The sequence below is a fragment of the Bos grunniens genome, chromosome 15 (genome assembly GCF_055505025.1).
Source record: "Bos grunniens cultivar Pamir isolate PY7600 chromosome 15, Bosgru_T2T1.0, whole genome shotgun sequence".
NCBI classification, from domain to species: Eukaryota; Metazoa; Chordata; class Mammalia; order Artiodactyla; family Bovidae; genus Bos; species Bos grunniens.
Window position 1 is genome coordinate 64,389,895 of NC_141179.1, and position 24,824 is coordinate 64,414,718.

A 24,824-nucleotide genomic window follows, 5' to 3' on the forward strand; every position below is an offset into this window, starting at 1 on the left:
GGAGAAAGCAAGGGAGTTCCAGGAAAACATCTACTTCTGCTTCATTGACTATGGTAAAGTTTTTGACTGTGTGGATCACAACAAACTATGGAAAATTCTTAAAGATATGGGAGTACCAGACCACCTTCCCTGTCTCCAGAGAAACCTGTATGTGGGTCGAGAAGTAAAAGTTAGAACCAAACATAGAACACCAGGCTGGTTCAAAATTGGGAAATGAGTATGACAAGGCCGAAACAAGAAACACCTGGAGTAACAGGCAAACTTGGCTTTGGAGTACAGAATGAAGCAGGGCAAAGGCTAATAGAGTTTTGCCAAGAGAACGCACTGGTCATAGCAAACACCCTCTTCCAACAACACAAGAGAAGACTCTACACAATGACATCACCAGATGGTCAATATCAAGATCAGATTGATTATATTCTTTTCAGCCAAAGATGGAGAAGCTCTATACAGTCAGCAAAGCAAGACCGGGAGCTGACTTTGGCTCAGATCATGAACTCCTTATTGCCAAATTCAGACTTAAGTTGAAGAAAGAGGGAAAACCACTAGCTTGCATGGTGGCTCAGATGGTAAAGCATCTGCCTGCAATGTGGGAGACCCAGGTTCAATCCCTGGGTCAGGAAGATTCCCTGGAGAAGGAAATGGGAACCCACTCCAGTACTCTTGCCTAAAAAATTCCATGGACAGAGGAGCCCGTGGGCTACAGTCCATGGGGTCACAAAGAGTCAGACATGACTGAGTGATTTCACACTCACACTCACATTAGGGAAAACCACTAGACCGTTCAGGTATGACCTAAATCAAATCCCTTACGATTATACAGTGGAAGTGAGAAATATATTCAAGGGATTAGATCTGATAGAGAGCCTAAAGAACTATGGACAGAGGTTCATGACATTGTATAGGAGGCAGGGATCAAAATCATCCCCAAGAAATGCAAAGAAATGCAAAAAAGCAAAATGGCTGTCTGAGGAGGCCTTACAAATAGCTGGGAAAAGAAGAGAAGCAAAAAACAAAGGAGAAAAGAAAAGATATAGCCATTGGAATGCAGAGTTCCAAAGAATAGCAAGGAGAGATAAGAAAGCATTCCTTAGTGATCAGTGCAAAGAAATAGAGGAAAACAATAGAATTGGAAAGACTAGAGATCTCTTCAAGAAAATTAGAGATACCAAGGGAACATTTCATTCAAGGATGAGTATAATAAAGGACAGAAATGGTGTGGACCTAACAGAAGCACAAGATATTAAGAAGAGGTGGTAAGAATACACAGAAGAACTGTACAAAAAAGATCTTTACAACCCAGATAATCATGATGGTATGATCACTCACCTAGAGTCAGACATCCTGCAATCCAAAGTCAAGTGGGCCTTAGGAAGTATCACTACGAACAAGGCTAGTGGAGGTGATGGAATTCCAGTTGAGCTATTTCAAATCCTGAAAGATGATGCTGTGAAAGTGCTGCACTCAATATGCCAGCAAATTTGGAAAACGTAGCAGTGGCCACAGAACTGGAAAAGGTAAGTTTTCATTCCAATCCCAAAGAAAGGCAATGCCAAAGAATGTTCAAACTATCACACAATTACACTCATCTCACATGCTATCAACGTAATGCTCAAAATTCTCCAAGCCAGGCTTCAACAGTATGTGAACCATGAACTTTCAGATGTTCAAGCTGGATTTAGAAAAGGCAGAGGAACCAAAAATCAAATTGCCAACATCCGCTGGATCATCGAAAAAGTGAAAAACATCTACTTCTGCTTTATTGACTATGCCAAAGCCTTTGTGTGGATCACAACAAACTGGAAAATTCTGAAAGAGATGGGAATACCAGACCAACGCACCTGCCTCTTGAGAAATCTGTATGAAGGTTAGGAAGCAACAGTTAGAACTGGACATGGAACAACAGACTGGTTCCAAATTGGGAAAGGAGTATGTCAAGGCTGTATATTGTCACCCTGCTTATTTAACTTATATGCATAGGACATCATGAGAAATGCTGGGCTGGATGAAGCACAAGCTGGAATGAAGATTGCCAGGAGAAATATCAATAACCTCAGATATGCAGATGACACCACACTATGGCAGAAAGCAAAGAAGAACTAAAGAGCCTCTTGATGAAAGTGAAAGAGGAGAGTGGAAAAGTTGGCTTAAAGCTCAACATTCAGAAAACTAAGATCATGGCCTCTGGTTCCATCACTTCATGGCAAATAGATGGGGAAACAGTGGAAACAGTGACAGACTTTATTTTTGGGGCTCCAAAATCACTGCAGATGGTGACTGCAGCCAGGAAATTAAAAGACGCTTGCTCCTTGAAAGAAAAGTTATGACCAACCTAGACAGCATATGAAAAAGCAGAGACATTACTTTGCCAACAAAGGTCTGTCTAGTCAAAGCTATGGTTTTTCCAGTAGTCATGTGTGGGTGTGAGAATTAGACTATAAAGAAAGCTGAGTGCTGAAGAATTGATACTTTTTAACTGTGATGTTGGAGAAGACTCTTGAGAGTCCCTTGGAATGCAAAGAGATCAAACTAGTCAATCCTAAAGGAAATCAGTTCTGAATATTCATTGGAAGGACTGATGCTGAAGCTGAAACTCCCAATACTTTAGCCACCTGATGTGAAGAACGGACTCATTTGAAAAGACTCTGATGCTGAGGAAGATTGAAGGCAGGAGGAGAAGGGGACGACAGAGGATGAGATGGTTGGATGGCATCACTGACTCAATGGATATGAGTTTTAGTAAGTTCTGGGAGTTGGTGATGGACAGGGAGGCCTGGTGTGCTGCAGTCCATGGGGTCGCAAACAGCTGGACACGAATGAGCAACTGAACTGAACTGATGACAAGGCTATATATTGTCACCCTGTTTATCTAATTTCTATGCAGAGTACATCATGCGAAGTGCTGGGCTGAATGAGTCACATGCAGGAATCAAGATTGCCACGAGAAGTATCAACAACCTCAGGTATGCAGATGATACCACTCTTGTGGCCAAAAGTGAAGAGGAACCAAAAAGCCTCTTGATGAGGGTCAAAGAGGAGAATGAAAAAGCTGGCTTAAAACTCAACATTTAAAAAACTAAGATCATGGCTTGGGTCCCATCACATCATGGCAAATATGAGGAGAAAAAGTAGAAGCAGTGACAGATTTATTTTCCTTGGCTGCAATATGGTGACTGCAGCCATAAAATTAAAAACACTTACTCCTTGGAGGGAAAGCTATGACAAGCCTACACAGCATATTTAAAAAACAGAAACATCACTTGCTAACAAAGGTCCGTATAGTCAAACTATGGTTTTTCCAGTAGATATGTACAGATATGAAAGTTGTTCTATAAAGAAGGCTGAGGGCCAAAGATTTGATGTTTTTGAATTGGGATGCTGGAGAAGGCTCTTGAGAGTCCCTTGGTCATTAAAGAGATCAAACCAGTCAATCCTAAAGGAAATCAACTCTGAATATTCATTGGAAAGACTGATACTGAAGCTGAAGCTCCAGTACCTTAGCCACCTTATGTGAAGAGTCAACTTCTTGTAAAAGACCCTGATGCTGGGAAAGATTGAAGGCAAAAGGAGACGGGGATGTCAGAGGAATAGATGGTTAGAAGGCATCACTGACTCAATAGACATGAATCTAGCAAAATCCAGGAAATAGAGGAGGACAGAGGAGCCTGTTGTGCTGCAGTCCATGGGGTCAAAAAGAGTTGGAAAGGACTTAACAACTGAACAACAATAAAACATATATATTTGAGTACATATAAATGTTAATGTGTTATTTTTCACTTTACAGAAATAAACCAAATGTAACAACATTTTAAAGCAATGTATCTTAGACATCTTTCTCTGTAAATAAAAGTAGATCTATCTTATTATTATTATTTTTATAATGCTGCAGTTTCCATTGTATGGCTGTAGCAGAGTTATTCATCCAAGCTTTCTAAGACACATTTTTCTTTTCCACATTTTAGAATTTCTGAAATCAGGATGGGGCTTATATTTTACAAATCCATGGCGCTACTCACAGCACATGGGCAGCAATTGTGTCCTGGTTGTTTCTGCCTAGTTGTTTTTGTGAGTTTAGTTATAATTGTTCAAACTGTCATCACTCTAATGCAGTTACATGCATTGCTGGTGCTATAGATGCTGAGTTTAATTGCTGCTTAAAATGGGAAAAGATGGCACTAATATTTTTCATTAAAAAATTTATTGTTTATACAGAAAGACACAGAGCAACAGGGCACAAATTTTATATTTAGTGAATATTTGTCATTCAGGAAATAATTGTAATTTCATTTTCTTTTTTTCAAAGGAATGATTTCAAATCCTGTATGAGATGGAAAAAAAGTACTGATAAATAATGAAGATATGTTTCACTTTATTATGAAGATGTATGCAAGAGGATTGCCTAGAAGCAGCCAAGCAATGCAAGTGAGAGCTGGAAAACATGCCAAACTACTCAAAATTGATAAAATATACTTCAAAGCAATGGGGAAATGGCATGCCCAATTCATACTTCTCACAGGACCATTCTTAAGGCATTGTGTCATAATTTAATTGACAGCAATTTTTCTTTCTTGCTACCCTATAAAATAATAATGATTGTTTTTTACTATCAACAATGGCTAAGATTAGATAAACTACAGTATTTCAATGAATATTTGGTATTGTGCTGAAGACTTTATATACATTTCCTACATACTTTTCTAATTGAATTTTTAAAAATACTTTGTTTTTTAGAACAGCTTCAGATTTAACAGAAAATCAAAAATATATTACAAAAAGTTCTCATATATATTTCACATCCAGTTTCCCTTATTATTAATATTTTACTCTAGTATAGTACATTTGCTAGAATTAATGACTCAGTATTAATATATTATTATTAACTAAGGTTCATGGCCTGTTCAGATTCCTTTAGCTTTTACCTAATGTTTTTTCTGTTCCAAGATTCCACCCAGAATATCACAGTACATTAAGATGTACTGTGGTACATTTTACTATTTTATTTTAAAATATTCTATTCTTTTTTTTAAAAAAATAATTAATTTATTTAGCTGCTCTGGGTCTTAGTTGGTGGCATACAAGATCTTTAGTTGCCGCATGTGGGATCCAGTTCCCAGACCAGGGATGGAAAACCGTGCTCCTCGACACCCTCCCCAGTACCTACGCCCCCAGCCCCAAGAAAATGGACTGTAACTCCCCACTCCTTACAGGAGGGCTGCACATAATGACTTCCTTTAAAGTCAGTATTGAAAGGTGGGAGGGTAGGGAAGAGTGGGGCGTTACAGTCCATCGTCTTGACAATGGGATATCTACATACATGTTTTGAAATTCTTCTGCATGGGAGATTTGTCTCTTTTCTCCTATTTGTCTACTTATCCAGTCATTTGCTTGTATCATCATAGACTCACTTATCTGATACTCTGAGTTATGGTTCAACACTATTTCATTTGTTTTGTTGATTAAAATGTCCCAGATGTATTCACTGAGAGCTCCTTTGGTTGCTTCCTGTGGCATTTGACATACCCCTCATAACTGTAGGTTTTTTTTTTTTTTAATTTTTTAAAGCACTTCCTTACTTATTGGCATTTAACTGAATTCTTATAATTCTATGAGGTAGGTATTACCACCTCCTTAGTTATAGAGGAAAAAATTGAGGCTTAAAGAGATTAGGTAGTTTTCCCAAGGTCACATAGGAAGCAAATGACATGATTTGAATTTTGCCCTGTTTGAAACTTTTAATGACTTTTAATACATTATGCTGATACTTTAAATGGTAATAAATTACATATCCTTTTAAGAAAAAGAATTCTGCCATCATAATTCAATAGATGTGTGCATTACTATCTTTATTTTGGACTAAGAGGGGAGAAATATATCTACTTAAAGTCAAATACCTCTGGAGAAGGAAATGGCAACCCACTCCAGTATTCTTGCCTGAAAAGTCCCATGGACAGAGAGCCTGGTGGGTTACAGTTCATAGGGTTGCAAAGAATCAGATACAACTAAGTGACTGAGCACAAAGTCAAGTATATAACTTTTGGAATCCCATAAGCCTATGAATGTCTACTCAGATTGTCAGAGTTCCAATTATCTATGGCTCACAGCTTGCCCACCCTCCTGTGGGAGTTGATTTGTTCTACGTGGAGGTTATCCAGGTGGCGCTAGTGGTAAAGAACCCGCCTGCCAATGCAAATTAGACATAAGAGGTTGGGTTTGATCCCTGGGTCAGGAAAATCCCCTGGAGGAGGGCATGGCAACTCACTCCAGTATTCTTGCCTGGAGAATCCCATGGACAGAGGATCCTGGCGGGATACAGTCCACAGAGTCACACAGAGTTGGACACAACTGAAGCAACTTAGCACACAAGTACACAGAGGTTATAGCTCTTGTAGTAGAGTATGTTAGGCTGTAATGTTGTTGTGTGTTCTTAAAGGAATTTATTCCTTTCATTCATTTGACAAGGTTTACTGTTCTGGTGGAGGTTATACTCCAATGTTGTTTTTGCTGTTTAGTCATTAAGTGGTGTCCGATTCTTGCGATCCCATGGACTGCAGGCTGCCTGGCTCCTCTGTCTGTGGAATTTCCCAGGCAAGAATACTGGAGTGGATTGCCATTTCCTTCTCCAGCGAATCTTCCTGATCCAGGGATTGAACCTGTGTCTCCAGCTTGGCAGGCAAATTCTTTACCACTGAGCCACCTGGGAAGCCCTATACTCCAATAGGAGGAGACAAAATCAACAATTATGTAAGCAAATGAACTTGATATTTTTAGAGGGTAATAATAGCTGCTAGCTGAAAGCCAGTCTAACCAGAACTGCAGTGACTGAGGGGTATATGGGAGGGGATGAGATCAGAGAGGTAGGTCTGTAGCCCTTGGACAAAAGCATGTGTGTTATTCTCATTTTAATAGTTGGCTTACAAAGCGTTTAGGCAAGGAAGCTCCATGGTCTGCCTGACTACCCACAGATCTTCCTCATGCCACTCTGTGCCTGGTCCCTTCTCTCTGGTCACATTGGCCTGGCTCTTCCTGAAATATGCCAACTCTTTCCTGCCTTTGGGTCTTTAGAAGAAAGAAACAAAAGCTACTATTCCTCTACATTATGATGTGACTCCCTCCTTCACATTATTTAGGTTTCTGTTTAAAGCCATCTCTTTGGATATTCTATCTAAGAGAGCTTCATTCCCAACCCTATCAACATGTCTCCTCTCCAATCCTCAGGCTGCTTACATCTTTCTTCTTATTTTTCTTCAGAGCATTTATTGCTACCTGACTTTATTTATTTCTTGCTCACATTCTGTCAGCCTCACTAGAAAGTAAGTACCACATGAGGACACAGAGTTTGTTCTGTACATCATTACTTCATACCCAGTGCCTAGAAAATTGTCTAGAACATAATAGGTAATTTTACTATTTAGTTATCTATTGCTGGGGAACATATTACCCTAAATTTCAGTGGCTTAAAAGAGCAAGCATTTATTATCTCACAGTTTCTGTGGATCAGGAATTCAGGAAGGGCTAAACTTCCTGAAGGGTGGTTGTGCTCAGGGTCTTGTAGGGGCTAAAGTTATCTGAAGGTTGGACTGAGGCTGGAAAGACTGGCTTCCAAAGTCTTTCACGTGGTTTTTGACCATAGGCTTTAGTTCCTTGGTTCCTCTAAAATTGCTCTCAAGATAGCAGGGAAAGCCCCTATATCCTTTTGTGACCTAGTGTCTGAAGTTGCACACCATTGTTTCTGCTTAATCCTATTTTTCAAAAAAGTTCAGCTCAGTTCAGTCACTCAGTCGCATCCGATTCTTTGCGACCCCATGGACTGCAGCACGCCAGGCTTCCCTGTCCATCACCAACTCCCAGAGCTTGCTCAAACTCATGTCCATTGAATCGGTGATGCCATCCAACCATCTCATCCTCTGTCATCCCCTTCTCCTCCTGCCTTCAATCTTTCCCAGCATCAGGGTCTTTTCAAATGAGTCATTTCTTTGCATCAAGTGGCCAAAGTATTAGAGTTTCAGCTTTAGCATCAGTCCTTCCAATGAATATTCAGGACTGATTTCCTTTAGGATTGACTGGTTAGATCTTGCAGTCCAAGGGACTCTCAAGTGTCTTCTCCAAAACCACAGTTCAGAAGCATCAGTTCTTTGGTGCTCAGCTTTCTTTATGGACTTGTTTAAAAAAACAAGTCACCAGGTCCAACCTACATTGAAAAGGAGGGGAACTAGAATTCACTTATAAAAGAGAGGAGTATCAAATAACTTATGGACATATTTTTTAAAGTAATGCATGGATCAATTAATATTCATTGAATGTAGGGATATATAATTTGGGTTATGTTTTTATTCCGTTTCTTTTACAAATTTTTATTTTTTTATTTATTTTTGGCTGTGCTGGGTCTTCATTGCTGTGTGGGCTTTTCTTTAGTTGTGGCTAACTGGGGCTGTACTCTGGTTGTGGTGTGTAGGCTTCTCATTGCAGTGGCTTCTCTTGCTGCAGAGTACAGGCTCTAGGGCTCATAGGCTTCAGTAGTTGTGGCACAGGGGCTCAGGAGTTGTGGCTCCCAGGCTCTAGAAAAGTGAAAGTGAAAGTGTCAGTCATGTCCGACTCTTTGCGTCCCCATGGACTGTAGCCCGCCAGGCTAGTCTGTCCATGGGATTCTCCAGGCAAGAATACTGGAGTGGGTTGCCATTTCCTTGTACAGGGGATCTTCCTGACCCAGGGATCGAACCTGGATCTGCCACATTGCAAGCAGATTCTTTATTGTCTGAGCCACAGGGAAGCCAGGCTCTAGAGCACAGGCTCAACAGCTGTGGCACAGGGGCTTGGTGTTCCATGGTATGTGGGATCTTCCCGGACCAGGGATTGAAACCACATCTCTTGTGTCTCCTTCACCGGCAGGCATTCTTTACCACTGAGCCACCAGGGAAGCCCCTGGTGTTTTAAGCCACAGGGATTATATTTTTAAACAATCATGCTGGCTGCTGTGTGGAGAATGGACATTAAGGGGGCGAGCTCAGAAGAAGCATTGAGACTGTAACAATGATGGCAGCTAACATTTATGAATTCTTTTTATGTGCCAGGAACTTTTCTAAGTACTTTACAGCTATTAATGCATTTACTCCTCAGAACACTCTTAGGAGCTGTGTATCATTCTGTTGTCTCCATTTTATAGATGAGGAAACTGAGGCACACAGATATAAGGAACGTAATATACGTGAAAGATGATCTGATGCGTTCAGTTCAGTTCAGTTCAGTCGCTCAGTTGTGTCTGACTCTTTGTGACCCCATAGACTGCAGCACGCCAGGCCTCCCTGTCCATCACCAACTCCCAGAACTTGCTCAAACTCATGTCCATCGAGTCGGTGATGCCATCCAACCATCTCATCCTCTGTTGTCCCCTTCTCCTCCCGCCTTCAATCTTTCTCAGCGTTAGGGTCTTTTCAAATGAGTCAGTTCTTCGCATCAGGTGGCTAAAGTATTGGAGTTTCAGCTTCAGCATCAGTCCTTCCAATGAATATTCAGGACTGATTTCCTTTAAGATGGGCTGGTTGGATCTCCTTGCTGTCCAAGCAACTCTCAAGAGTCATCTCCAACAACACAGTTCAAAAGTATCAATTCTTCAGCACTCAGCTTTCTTTATAGTTCAATTCTCACACCCACACGCGACTACTGGAAAAACCATAGCTTTGACTAGACGGACCTTTGTAGGCAAAGTAATGTCTCTGCTTTTTCATATGCTGTCTAGGTTGGTCATAACTTTTCTTCCAAGGAGCAAGTGTCTTTTAATTTCATGGCTGCAGTCACCATCTGCAGTCATTTTGGAGCCCCAAAAAATAAAGTCTGTCACTGTTTCCACTGTTTCCCCATCTATTTGCCATGAAGTGATGGGACCAGAGGCCATGATCTTAGTTTTCTGAATGTTGAGTTTTAAGCCAACTTTTCCACTCTCCTCTTTCACTTTCATCAAGAGGCTCTTTAGTTCTTCTTCGCTTTCTATATAGCAAAGCTTGTGCTATAGTTATACCAGCTCTGACTGTGAAGACTTTAAATGCCTCTATGTTCTCTAATTTGTGATTTCAACTCTTAAAAACTCTGAGCTCAATGTATCATAGGAATCCCTAAATTGCTTGAAGATAATACCACAGACATACAAAATAATACACTCAAAAATATGTACCATAGATTCTAAGTTTCTTCCAATGGTATTAGAGTAGTCCATCTTTTCAATAACAGAAGTATATTGTTATGATGTGGAATTTATTTAATTACTGTGGAATTTATTTAAAATTTTTCTTTCATATATTTTTAGGGCAAGAAATAATAAATTTATAAATAAAGGGGAGTCATGAGTGTATTTATCCTTTTGCAGTTTGTATAAAAGTTTTTTTTTTTTAGTTTTTCAGATATTTAAATAAGTATATCTTAAGACTCAGAGCTTAGTATATAATTATCAAGCAACTGATTTTTTTTTACTGAATCTAGATTTGTGTGTGATACGATTCCTAACATATCAATTATATAAGAACTATATTAATATAGCATTATTTTAGTTCATTTACATTTTAAATAAAATAAACTATATATAAACAAAGTAGATTTTCCTTTACATGGTTTTGAAATATTCTGCTTCCCTGCTAGCTCAGCTGGTATAGAATCTGCCTGCAGTGCAGGAGACCTCGGTTCCATTCCTTGGTTGGGAAGATCAGCTGGAGAAGGGATCGGCTACCCACTCCAGTGTTCTTGAGCTTCCCTGGTGGCTTAGCTGGTAAAGAATCCTCCTGCAATGCAGGAGACCTGAGTTTGATCCCCGAGTTGGGAAGATCCCCTGGAGAAGGAAAAAGGCTACCCACTCCAGTATTTTGGCCTGGAGAATTCCATGGAGTGTATAGTCCATGGTGTTGCAAAGAGTTGGACACGACTGAGTGACTTTCACTCATTCCTTATCATGCCAAGAATAAATGAAGTTCTATAGTCTGTAGATCAGGTATGAACATTACATAGTAATTCTCAGTATACTGATTAAAAATGAACATTTGTTTAGATTTTGTTGCACATTTCATTTAATTTTACTGCAACATGAACTGATTGAACTCTACATGAGAAAATATATCATTTTAATTTTTTGCTTCACATTTGATTGCTTCTTTCAAAATCTCATAAGCCTTTTAATAATTTTCCCTCTTTTTTTTTCATTTTTTTCTTTCTGCAAATGTTTTTTTCTCTCATAAAAAAGAAAAAAAAATGTTACTGCATTAATCCCATCAGCAATTTTATGACTAATGTTTCCTTCGTTATTTCAAGGATGTGGGCCTAGGCCACATAAAAAACCTATAAAGCCTGAAAATACTTGAACAGAGTTTCCTGTTTAGAGAAAAAAGCAAGCTGCACCACAGCATTAATCTCACACATATTTAATAGCATACACTATCATCATGCTACATAGTGATTTAGACATTTGGGTAATGAGCAAGAGGCATAAATAACTATATAATTACTGAAGGCAAAGCAGACATTTTGGGGATCATTTGGGAATAAGGGAAGTGTGAACTTAATTTGAACAGAAATTTCAGTTGGTATTTGATTATTAACTGACAGGAATCCATATAGGATTCTAAACTTTATGCTTGGGGCTTATCCCTAGGATAGACTTCAGAATTTTGCATTTAGGGCAAGGCAGTTCTCCTCTCTCAGGGAAAACTGCCCTTTTCAAAGTGGAACAAAACTTAAAAAGGATGGTTCAGACATAACACCGGATAATAAAAGGAGGAAGAGAGGTTTAAGCTTGAGAAAACTGGTTGGTCCTTGAAGTAGCAAAGAAGGGGAGGGAGGCAGAGAAAGGGGGTCTGGAGAAAGGTAAACATTGCCTTTTGTAGCTAAATCCTTCCCCATTTCTCCCTGACTTCTGTGGCTGATCTCAAAACGCAAATAGACCCAGAAATGTAACCCTGAATATCTTCTCCAAGTAGCCTGAAATTTTACTAATTAGACATTCTTAAACATTTAGATTCACCTTTTCAAAATTTTTTCTCCTAGCTTTGTTGCTATATAATTGACACATAGCAGTGTGTACATTTAACAGCACTGTGTATATTTAACAGCACTATGTATGTTTATGGTGTGGACCATAATGATTTGACTTACATACATCATAAAGTGGTTATCACAGAAAATCTGGTGAATATCTACCATCTCATATAGATACAAAATAAAAAGAAAAAAACTTTTTCCTTGTGATGAGAACTCTTAGGATTTACTCTCTCAACAGCTTTCATATATAATATAGAGCAGTGTTATTATATTTATCATGTTGTACATCACTTCCCTAGTATGTATTTATCTTATAAATGGAAGTTTGCACATTTTGATTACCTTCATCTAAGGTGGTCACCTAATCTTCACATTGAGCCCACCATATATTGAGTTTGCACAATCTATCTCATTTAATCCTAAACTTGCTTGCAAGATGAATATTATATCAAATTTAAAGATGACGGTAAAGACCTGGAAAGGTATGAAACGCCCCCAGAGTCACACAGGCAACTTAGTCTCCTGATTACTTCTTGTCTAGTCTCCTTTTACCGCTTCCTATGAGGGACAGAGGACAAGAAAGGGAGGCTGTATCAGCAGGGCTGCTGGGGTGGGAAGGGTGGAGGGCATGAGACATACTGCAAACATCTCAGGTGTGTATGTTTATTAAGAAGTCTTTCAGACATATGGCAGAAAAGTGTGCTGCCTTAACAAAATCCTTATGATAGGACAATTTTCTGACAGACGGAAGCAAAACATCATGAGAAGTGCCTTTTTTAATTCCAGCAAAAGGCTTTGTTTAGGCTATTGGCTGCTTTAACTACTTTGAAACATAACATTTTAAAGGATGCTTTAAATAGAATGCTTTCCTTTCCTTAAGATTAAACTTGAATTTACTTGGGGGAATGGATATTTTCATCAAAGCAAGGAGTGACCCTGAAACCCCTGGGCAAATAACCAGAGAAAACCATAATTCAAAAAGATACACGCACTCCAATGTTCATTGCTGCACTGTTTACAATATGCAGGACATGGAAGCAACCTAAATGTCCATCAGCAGGGGAATGGATAATGATGTGGCACATATATGCAATGGAATATCACTCAGCTATTAAAAAGAATGAAAAATGCCATTTGCAGCAATATGGAGGGACCAACACGTTATCCTGCTGAGCGAAAGTAAGTCAGACAAAGACAAATATCTATGGTGTCGCTTATATTCAAAATTTTTTTAAAAGGGAGTACAAACGAACTTATTTACAAAACAGAAATAGAGTCATGGATGTAGAAAACAAATTTATGGTTACCAGGGGATAAGGAAGGGTATGGATAAATTGGGAGATTGGGAGTGATATGTACACACTGCTGCTGCTGCTGCTAAGTTGAGTCAGTCGTGTCCGACTCTGTGCGACCCCATAGATGGCAGCCTACCAGGTTCCTCCATCCCTGGGATTCTCCAGGCAAGAACACTGGAGTGGGTTGCCATTTCCTTCTTCAATGCATGAAATTGAAAAGTGAAAGTGAAGTCGCTCAGTCGTGTCCGACTCTTAGCGACCCCATAGACTGCAGCCTACCAGGTTCCTCCATCCATGGATTTTCCAGGAGTGGGGTGCCATCACCTTCTCCAGAAAAACAGCTGCTGCTAAGTCACTTCAGTCGTGTCCGACTCTGTGCAACCCCATAGACGGCAGCCCACCAGGCTCTCCCATCCCTGGGATTCTCCAGGCAAGAACATATACACATTACTATATATAACACAGATAATTAACAAGAACCTGTTGTATAGCATAAGGAACCCTACTCAATACTCTGCAATGACACAAATGGGAAAAGAATCTAAGAGTGGATATATGTATATAACTGATTCACTTTGCTGTACACCGGAAACTAATGCAACATTGTAAATCAACTACACTCGTATAAAATTTTTAAAAATTAACAAAGAAAAAGAAAGAAAGAAGAAGTAATTTTGATGGTAGAGCTCTCTGGCTGCTTGGCAGCCAGAGCATAATCTGCAGTTTGTAGGGACTATCTTTGAAGGGAGGAATGGGAAGTCCAGGTGTGTAGGCGAATGTAATAGAAGGAGCATCACAAATAAGTAGGAGAAAAGCACCAAGGGAAAAAGGAGAGTACCAATTCATACACAACCTTACCTAGAATCACTGCTGAAAAGTGTTAAAGGCACAGCTGTCCTTGAGTTGTCCCCCTTCATTTTCCATGCCAGTGCCCTGGGAGAGCAGTTCCCTATTTCTTGTCCCCTAGAAGAGCCAGACTGACACATACGTGGAGTAGGCTGTGATGTGGTTTGAGGACAGACCCTGACCAAGAGACTGTCTCCTTAAATGCCTGAAATCTCCTAACTCAGAGGAATATGGATTAGCACGCAGAGTTTTTATTGCAACTGTTACCTGGCTATGCATGATCGGCATTCCCACAGATTCTCCTGGATGTTTGTGGCATACTTCCTCACACATTCCACTAAGGCAACGGTGAGCTCAAAAAGGAAGGGTGGGTAATTTCTATTTTGGAGTCAGGTAGTCAATATTGAGTGTGGAGGAACTGAGCTGTTTCACTAGTTCAGGTATTAAAAGAGGAAAGAAGGAATTTAAGGATAAATCAAGGGGTTCCTGTTCTGGGAATAAAATCATTCTAATGAATCAGTTGGGATGACTGAGGCAAGAGGACTGGATGTGGATGGTCTTGGGTAAGGAATGAAACCTACCTGAGCCTCTCTTCTCCCCTATCTGAATCTCATCTCTGTTCTCTCATCTGGGAAAGGAGAATGTGGGCCATGATGAGCTTGGGTGACTCTTCTCTATGTATCATTTTAGAGAATTATAAAACTCTACTTTTTTTAAGAGTTTAATGTTTGTCATAGCCATGGTTTGATGCTGAGACTTGTCAGGAACACAGTTCTCAATGTGAACTTTTCCCAAAGTAAATTACAATTTCCTTTATTCCTACATGCTTTATAAAAACATTTTCAAGAATGCATTTAGTGAAAAATCTGTGATTGGGGTAGATGTTTAAGGACAGACAGCTTAATTACAAATCCAGCTCCCATTATTTACTGTGTTAACTTTGGACAAGCTTTTTCATCTCTCTGTGATTCCATTTCCTCATCTATAAAATGAAGACAGTAACAGTTATCCTTGAGTAATTAAATAAAAGCATTCAGAACAGTGTCTGGCAAGTGGTAGGATTTGAAAAATATTTGTGGGGAGCATATATGTCACTTAAGAATGGTATGTTCAATCAAAGCTTTTTGGAGGCATGAACATTTAACTTTGAAGGAAGGATGGGATTTTAATGATGAGAGGGCAAGCCTGATAAGCATGGAGAAATAAAAGGTTATCACTGGGGAAAGAGAAAAGCACACTTTGGTGGGATCACAGGGCATATAGGAAAAATGGACAGAAAGGTTTTATGGAATCCAAATGCAATGTCCTTCAACAGCCAAATTAAGAAATATGGGCAGTTTTAGTGGTGACACGGTCAAAATGCTTGTTGAGTAGGGAAATGTCAAAATCAAAACAAGATCAATGGTTTATTTGCCTTCTTTGCATTTCCTCAGTTTAAACATCTCTTTTCTAATATAAAAGCTATGCTACTCTGTTAAATTGCATCATCAGTACATTTAACTTCCAAGAACTAAACTCCAGAAGCTCTGGAGAGAATGGAAAACGTAAACAGTGTGGGTGCTGGCAGCCCTTTTCTCTCTAGGAGCTGATGCAATGGATTCAATCAAACCTGAAGTAGAATGCAACTAGAGATTGTCACACTAAGTGAAGCCAGAAAGAGAAAGACAAACTCCATACGATATCACTTACATGTGGAATCTAAAATATGACACAAATGACCCTGTCCATGAAAACAGAAACAGGGTCTTTCCCTGGAGGCTCAGATGGTAAAGAATCCACCTGCAATGCAGGAGACCTGGGTTTGATACCTGGGTCAGGAAGATCCCCAGGAGAAGGGAATGGCAACCCACTCCAGTATTCTTGCCCAGGGAAATCCCATGGACGGAGGAGCCTGGCAGGTTATGGTTCATGGGGTAACAAAGAGTTGGACACAACTGAGCAACTGAACAGGCATGCTTGCAAGGTATGATACACATTTCTCTGTGTATATAATCCTGTACAATAATAAGTACATATTAATGATGTGCTACTTGTAAGTAGTCATAAAGTAAATGTTTCATGTGGTTCACCTCTTAGAGCACTTAAGAATATTAATGACGATTATAAACTGTAGGCTTTTCCAGTTTCATCATTTTAAGATGGAGTCCAGCAATCACTCTGTTTGTTACAGTTCTTCTGTTAAATCTTGAATTTCTTCCTCCAGGATGATGGACACACCCATTCACCTGACACCCAAATGGCATCTACGTGAGTGAAGAATCCTTAAAATCCATGGCACGTTATTTTCAGTTTTTGCCATTATACATTAGGGGCAATTTTTGTATTTTTCAAGGATGAATTTTATGAGATTTTTGCGCTGACTGTAGTACCAAGATCCTGAATTAAGATGAGATTTGTGAAGTTCCAGATTAAGATGAGGTTATTTTAATCTATAGTTAGAACCATTTTTTTTTTTTTTTTTTTTTTTAAAGAAAGGAAACAGATCTCTAGGCTACAAAGAGTTACTGGAGTGGGCCCTTCAGTCATGCAAATGTAGGTAGTCTTGAGACACTCCTGAACATTTTTTTCATCCTACCCACCCCTCCCTGAGGCCCAGGTGCACAAAGCTGATATCTAGAGAGAAAGTAGATTATTTGCATAAAGTGGCTGGGAGCTCCCAGGAGGGAGGAGACAGAGGCTCCCTGCTGCTGAACCTCTCTGCTTAGAGTCCACTTTCTGGTGGACTAAGTGCTCCTCCCCCCACATCCCACCAAGGCAGGACTGGAAACCTAGGGTCTGGAGGAAGTCAACAATAACAGCAACAAATCTCCAATTTCTTTGAGGAAGGGAATGTGGGTTGCTGACTCGGGCTCTGACAAAATCCCAAGATTTTTCTTTTGGAGAAGTGTCAGCCTCATTCCCTAGGCCTGTTGGATTTCTCCATTTTGGAACCTATAGGAGGTAAGTGAGGAAAAAGGGCAGTGATGAACACAAGGTAAGTGGGAGGAGGACTGTTCTCCTTTGTGTATGTGTCTGACTCTTTGTGACCCCTTGGACTGTAGCCCACCAAGCTCTTCTGTCCATAAAATTTTCCATGCGAGAATACGGGAGTGGGTTGCCATTTCCTCTTTCCGAGGCTCTTCCCCACCCAGGGATGGAAGCCATGTCTCCTGCGTCTCCTGCATTGCAGGCAGATTCTTTACCCACTGCTGCGCCATCTGGGAAGGTTGTTCCCCTTTTGATGAGTAATTTTGGGATCTGGGTGTTGGGTAAAGACCTAAGATAAAGAAAGAGGTCCTGGATTTCACATTTGGGTGTTTTGAACAACTGTGACAGTGGCAGTCTGAGTTTATGGAGTGTTTCATACTGCTTATACAGAAAACTCATTTGTTCATTTTACAGGTATCGATTACATTACTTTAGTATGCCAGACAATGATCTAGGCTCTGGGAGTAATGCAGCCAACAAAACAAACAAAAATTCTTGCCCTCAGGAAGCTTCCTGTCTGGGTTGGGGTTCAGGGCGTGGGGGGTGGGGAGAGGCAGAAAAGCCGATAAAATAGTATCTTAGATGATGCTGAGACCTAAGGATAAAAATAAGGGTAAAAATGGTGTGGGGGGGGGGAGTTATGTGTATAGATAGGTGTTATTGTTGAGGGAGGCTTCACAGACAATGTAAATTTGACTAACGATCTGAAAAGGAGGTGTGGACAGAGTGTGATCCAGATAGCTGAGGAGGGACAGTGACTGGAGTCTGTGAAACTGGGGCTGGAGTGAGACAAAGTGGGAGGCGAGTTCCTTGTGCGCTTTATACACCATTTTAGGTCCACTGCAAGGTTTTTTAGCTTTTAATCTGAATGAGACTGGAAGGAAAATTTGAAAAACACAGAAAAAAGCAAAGAAGTGATTGAAACATGGATTTGACATGGAAAGCCAATGGCTTCTTTGATCATGCTGAAAGTCACTCAGTCGTGTCTGACTCTTTGTGACCCCACGAACTATACAGTCCATGGAATTCTCCAGGCCAGAGCACTGGAGTGGGTAGCCTTTCCCTTCTCCAGGGGATCTTCCCAACCCAGGGATGGAACCCAGGTCTCCCGCATTGCAGGCAGATTCTTTACCAGCTGAGGCACAATGGGAGCCCAAGAACACTGGATTGGGTAGCCTATCCCTTCTCCAGCCGATCTTCCCAACCCAGGAATCAAACTGGGATTTCCTGCATTGCAGGTGGATTCTTTACCAACTGAGTTATCAGGGAAGGCCTGTGTCTCTGTTAAATCCTTCAACAGTTTCTTTTGCCAGCAGAATGAAGTCCTAGATGCTAATCTGGATCTTGCTTCTCCCTCTACTCTTATCTGCTTCTGATTTATCCTCACTCTGACTAAAAACAATCAGTTTCTCAAATTTCTGCTCTCTACCACATTTTTTTTCTATGACTTTTGCATGAATCTTATCTTCTGCTCTCAAGTGTTCTCTCTTTGTTAGGGCTAATTCCTATATCCTTTAGATCTTAACTTTAACTCAGCCTGTGTACTGGCACAAAGTCCTGTGCTCAGAAAGTTAACTCCGAGAGACAGTGAAGGACTGGGAAGACCAGTGTGCTGCAGTCCATGAGGTCACAAAGAGTAGGACACAACTGAGAGACTGAACAACAACGATTCGTTTAATGCTCTTTTGTCACCAACCTGAAATGCTTAATAATTTTGAACAAGGGGTCCCGCCTTTTCACTTTGCACTGGGCCCTGTATCCATACGTACATGCCTAGTCCTGTTGATCCTCTACTATGCACCACTGCCTTGGTGCTGAACATACAAAGGAGTACCAGAAAAAGATGTCCTCCCTACTTTTGCAGAGCTTTCATACTGGTGGAAGAGGTAGACATTAATCAAACAATCAGAAAATAAACATAAAATTGCAATTGAGAAAAAAGCTACAGAGGAAGATATATGGAAATTTGGGTTAGTCAGAGAAGCCTGGAGATTCCCCAAGGAAGTAAGTATTCTATTTAGCCGAGTCCTGTGTGTTCAATAACTCAGCTGTGTCTGACTCTTTGTAGCCTCATGGACTGTAGCCTGCCAGCCAGGCTCCTCTGTCCATGGAATCTTCCAGGCAAGAATACTGGGGCAGGTTGCCATTTCCTACTCCAGGAGATCTCCCCTACCCAGGGACTGAACTCGCATCTCTTGGGTCTCTTGCATGGGCAGGCAGATTCTTTAGCAATAGTACCACTAACCAAGTCCTGGAGGATAAGAAATGAACCAGACTTCCCATGGCTTGCCCCTTTCCCTACATTTGATTAGGTTCCTGTTCTGGCCCCTCTTTGTGTCCTGTACTTTTCTTTTTGACTGCTATTATTACTAATTATTAGTATGATGGCCAACTTTTAGGGAGAATGTAAGCTCACACGGTGTCTCATTTTTCACACTGCATTCTCAGATACAGTGTATTCTCACTGTATTCTCAGCACAGTTCAGTCACTCAGTTGTGTCTGACTGTGACCTCATGGACTGCAGCACGCCAGGCTTCTCTGTCCTTCACTATATCCCAGAGTTTGTTCAAATTCATGCCCATTGAGTCAATGATGCCATCAAACCATCTCATTCTCTGTTGTGCCCTTTCTCCTCATGCCCTCAATCCTTCCCAGTATCAGGGTCTTTTCCAAGGAGTTGGCTCTTCGCGTCAGGTAGCCAAAGTATTGGAGCTTCAGCTTCAGCGTCAGTCCTTCCAATGAATATTCAGGACTGATTTCCTTTAGGATGGACTGATTTAATCTCCTTCCTATACAAGGGACTCTCAAGAGTCTTCTCCAACACCACAGTTCAAAAGTATTGATTCTTTGGTGCTCAGCCTTTTTTATTGTCTAGCTTTCACATCTGTACATGACGACCAGAAAAACCACAGGTTTGACTATATGACTGAGCAACTATCACTTGACTATACGGACCTTGGAAAGGCGATGGCACCCCACTCCAGTACTCTTGCCTGGAAAATCCCATGGATGGAGGAGCCTGGTAGGCTGCAGTCCATGGGGTCGCTAAGAGTCGGACACGACTGAGTGACTTCACTTTCACTTTTCACTTTCATATATTGGAGAGGGAAATGGCAACCCACTCCGGTGTTCTTGCCTGGAGAATCCCAGGGACGGGGGAGCCTGGTGGGTTGCTGTCTGTGGGGTCCCACAGAGTCAGACACGACTGAAGCAGCAGCAGCAGCATACGGACCTTTGAAGGCAAAGTAACGTCTCTGCTTTTAAATACACTGTCTAGGTTTGTCATTGCCTTTCTTCCAAGTAGCAAGCATCTTTTAATTCTATGGCTGCAGTCACCATCCACAGTGATTTTAGAGCTCAAGAAAATAACGCTAGTCACTATTTCCATTGTTTCCCCATCTATTTGCCATAAAGTAATGGGACTTGATGCCATGATCTTCGTTTTTTGAGTGTTGAGTTTTAGGCCACTTTTTTCACTCACTTTCACCTTCTTCAAGAGGCTCTTCAGTTCCTCTTTGCTTTCTGCCTTAAGGGTGGTATTATCTGCATATCTGAGGTTGTTATTTCTCCTTGCAATCTTGATTCCAACTTGTGCTTCATTCAGCCCAGCATTTCACATGATGTACTCTGCATAGAAGTTAAAGCAACATACAGCCTTAACTCCTTTTCCAATTTTGAACCAGTCTGTTGTTCCATGTCCAGCTCTACTGTTGTTTCTTGTTCTGCATACAGGTTTCTCAGGAGGCACGGAAGGTAGTCTGGTATTTCCATCTCTTTAAGAATAGCTTTGACTACATGGACCCTTGTTGACAAAGTGATGTCTCCGCTTTTTAATACGTTGTCTAGGTTTGTCACAGCTTATCTTCCAAGGAGCAAGTGATGTTTTTGAATTAAAATTTTTAGCAATATTTTTGAACTAAAGGATTATTTTTTGGCTATAAGCTTTTTACACATAAACTTTTTTCATGTACAATTTAGTAGTCTGCATTTTAAAAAGAACTTAATTCTATGAGACATTTTCCATTTTCTAAAACAAATTTCATGAACTGGCTAAATCAGGGGCTTTGAATTATATGGAGGTTGGTGTTCTGAGAGCTTCCCTGGTGGTTCAGACGGTAAAGCGTCTGCCTGCAATGCGGGAGACCCAGGTTCGATTCCTGGGTCAGGAAGATCCCCTGGAGAAGGAAATGGCAATCCACTCCAGCACTCTTGCCTGGAAAATCCCATGGATGGAGGAGCCTGATAGGCTACAGTCCATGGGGTTGCAAAGAGACGGACAGACTGAGCGACTTGACTTTCTTTCTTGGTGTTCTGAATGGATAAGAGAGGGAGAGACTGGAGGTAAAGAGATTAAGAGACAATACATACAAACTAAGTGTTCATTTACTTATTCAGCTACACTTACTAAGGACTTATTATAAATGAGCTAGTGTAATAGGCATTCACAAAACAATCATTTTTTCTTTTTTAAATGATAGGATCTGCTCCTTGAACTTACAGTGTACTGAGTATCAGTGACAGGGCTAGAAAGGTAAAAAAAAAAAAAATCCTTCCCCTTTTCAGCTTCCTTCATAGATGTAGCAATGCTGTAATAGACAGAATAGAAGCCTTCCATTAGCAGTGACCCAGAGAAATGTTTTGCAAGAATTCTGAAAGTTTGAAGTTCTAGTGGAATATTTTTCTTGTTTCACTGATAGATTTTTCTATTATTGTAACTTTCTCCTTTGAGTCATGCTTTTATCCTTTTTTGGTTCTTTTGACTACTACTTTTTAAAAAAAATCAAAAGTAACTAAATACTAAGTAAAAAGGAATGGCTAATATGCTGCTATCTGAGAGACGGTCAGTGTTTTGTTTTTCTATTTTGGAAACCTTTGCAACTGGTTATCCTCCCTAACTTGAAAACTCTTTCCAAAATGTTATTTCCTACCGCCCAGGGCATACTATCCTTTTCTCTTTTAAAGGCATCCTTCAAAATACTCTTCTCCCAGTTGGAAAAGCAGCAGGGAGTCAAGGTGTGGAGTTAAGACCGGCAGCAAGTTGCCACTCCCCTTGCCCTGCCTCAGTTACTGCAAGAGCATACATCTGGGGATAAACCCTTGTGTGGTAGAGTCAATCCTCCTAGTGAAGATTATGAAGGGAACAAAGAGAGGGCCCTTCCACGCTTCAGAGAAAGGTGTTCTCACAAACACTAATTCAGGATAAAAAGAAACAGAGGAAATGAACATTTAAAAAGATTAACTCTGAATGATACCTATAAGTTGTTCAATAAGGAAAAGGAGGAGCGAGGGAGTACAGACCAGGATTCGGCTGGATAATCTTGGGTAGGTCACCTAAACTTCTTTGAATCCCTGCTCTACTTGGACCAAGGATCTCTTAAGGTTCTTTCATCTATAAAATTCTATGGTTCTAGGATGGAACCATCCTAGAAGGGCCATTCTGTTGATTTCCTAGTCTCCAAGAGAGAGATAACTAGTTTCTGGGAGAGGAACTGACTGCCTTGATGGAGAATTATCAATGCAAAGGTGAGCGAACTTCTTATTTACGGGGGTTCGGACCGTAGCGATGCTTTTGGAGAATTTCCACGAGGGCCTTTTCCTCGTTCTTTAACCTGATTTTACAATTCTCTTGACGCTTTAGGATGGCGGAGCAGGAAGAACCTATTCAGACTGGGATTGTTCACTTCAAGCATTTTCCCCTTCCTTATTATTAGACCTTAAAAAAAAAACAAAAAAACCCGCCAAGAAACAGATCCGAAAGGGATGGCAGGGGAAACTATGATTACGGGATCTCGAAAGGCCTGTAAAATGCGCTTCCGCATTTTCATCTTTTCTTTGGCATTAGGACCTTTTTGAAAAACAGATTTTTGGCGGAGTGGGCCCAAGAATGAGGTTCAGAACAGTAGAGGGGGTGCTGGCGTGGGGCAGCTCCGGATCGGACTCTAGCCGGCCGCCTGGCGGGCTAGAAGCTACAAGGGCGCGGCCGCGGGCGGGCGGGCCCCGGGGAGGGGCTTTGCGGAGGCGCCGCGGCCCGAGCCGAGCGGGGCGGCCGGGGCTCGGCGCGCAGAGCGGCCGGGCGGGCGGTGGCGCTGCGGAGGCGGCGACCGAGGCCGGCGGGCGCGGAGGAGGGGCCCGAGACTGGGGCGGCCGGCGGCAGCCGCCTCGGTGACGACTCCCGGCAGCGCGGCGACCAGAGGAGACCGAGCCCCGGGCCCCGCCGTCGCCGCCGCTCCAGGCTGTCTTCCTTCTCCTCCAGTCTCGGCGGGGGCGTCAGGAATGGGCCCCAACCGCCGCGGGCCCCGCACGCTGCGCCGTCCGTAGGCCCCCCGGCAATCGGAGGTCGGCCGGCCGGCCTCTCACCACCCCTCACCCCAGCCGAACCGTCCCCACCCCAAATCCCCGGGAAGGAAGATGAGGGAAAAGGGCCCGGCGCTCAGCAGCCAGAGCAGCAGCAGCAGCAGCAGTGGTCGGGGGAGGGTGTTTCGCCGTTTCCTCTCAGCCGCCAGGACAAGATGGCAGCGGCCGCGGAGAGGGGCTGAGCCCGGGCTGGGTGGTGCCGCCTGCTGAAGCGCCTGGCTCCCTGTCCCCGGCACGGCCCCGCACCCACCCCGGACATGCTCAGGGCTGCGGCCGCCCGAAGAGGGGAGAGCGCAGGCCTCTAGGAAGGTAAGGGACTAGGGTAAGGGGGCGCCCCCACCCCGCGGCGGGGGTTGGCGGTGGGGGGGCGGAACGGCTCCACCAGCCGCGCCTGCGTTCGGAGGGCCAGCGGGCCCCTCCTCCAGACCCTCCCTGGGCCCGACGCCCCCTAAGCGGTCCGCACCCGTAGCGCGTTCCGCACCCGGATCCGCATCTCCTGTGCGCTCGTGCTCCGCGTTTCCGCCTGGCTCCCTTGGGGTGGCGGATCCAGGCGTCTCCCTTGAGGCCGAGGCGCCCCAGGCCCGAGGCCGCCGGACGCGGGGGGCCGCGCGTGGTTCCTGCGCGCGGTGGCGCAGCCTCCGGGAAGCCGCGCTGGGGCTGGGCCGGGCGGCCCCCGCCGCCCCCTGCCAGGGTTGCGCAACGGCTCTTCCCAGCAACCGAAGTTTTGTTTAGTCCCACTGGTGGGGCGGTGGGGGGGGCTCTTCCCTCCCCGCAGCCCGGGCCGTCACTACGGAGACCTCTTGTCTTTCATTAAGGGGAACAAACACAAACACACGCACGCACGCAACTTGAGCTCCGCGGCCGATGGCTGCGTCCCTGGCTTTGTGGCCCAGTCCCCAGCGTCGTCGGGCGGCGGGTCCGGAGGGTGTCAACTCGAGGGACGTGAGTGCGTGTGATTGTTGGGGAGGAGAAATGTGATCCGCCGCTCCGCGTCCCCCGCCGCGGCCGGAGGAAGGCGTGGCGGCCGCGCGGCAGGTCTGTTGCCGGCGTCTCTCGTTACGGTGGCGGCCGCCCGCTTCCCTTCGCGGCGCTGGGAGAACTCGCGGAAAGACTTCGGAGGAGAGAATGTCTGTTTTCCTGTCGGGAGGGAGACGGCTGTTTTAACATGGTATGTAGCTCTCGGCGAAGCCTGTTGTTTCCCAGTCTTATCTCTGCTTGAGGAATTGCGCTGAAGGGTGTGTGCGTAAATTACCTTGGACCTGTTACAGAGCAGTCACAACACGTTCAGTCCTTGAACCGTGTTTTCACAACCTCTTGCTGCCCTGTTAGAATTTATTTTTCCACCT

At 42.7% G+C, this 24,824-nt stretch overlaps 1 protein-coding gene and 1 long non-coding RNA gene across 5 annotated transcripts in view; one reads left to right on the forward strand and one right to left on the reverse strand.

Annotated features, from left to right (window-relative positions):
* Positions 1-8,308: 8,308 nt before the first annotated feature.
* LOC147358392 (uncharacterized) lies at positions 8,309-24,134 on the reverse strand. The gene is made up of 2 exons (XR_015142239.1): positions 23,942-24,134; positions 8,309-8,555 (listed from the first exon to the last, which is right to left on the reverse strand). It is a non-coding gene; the product is annotated as an uncharacterized LOC147358392 (long non-coding RNA).
* The window catches only part of HIPK3 (homeodomain interacting protein kinase 3), an 83,416-nt gene continuing 81,752 nt past the window's right edge, over positions 23,161-24,824 (forward strand). For 2 of the 4 annotated variants that reach the window (XM_086341092.1, XM_086341094.1), the window contains exon 1: positions 23,161-23,787. The gene's annotated coding sequence lies outside the window, so the exon portion shown is untranslated. Of the gene's footprint in view, positions 23,788-24,066; positions 24,647-24,824 lie in introns of those variants that run through there. The other 2 variants (XM_086341093.1, XM_086341095.1) reach the window with 1 other exon arrangement.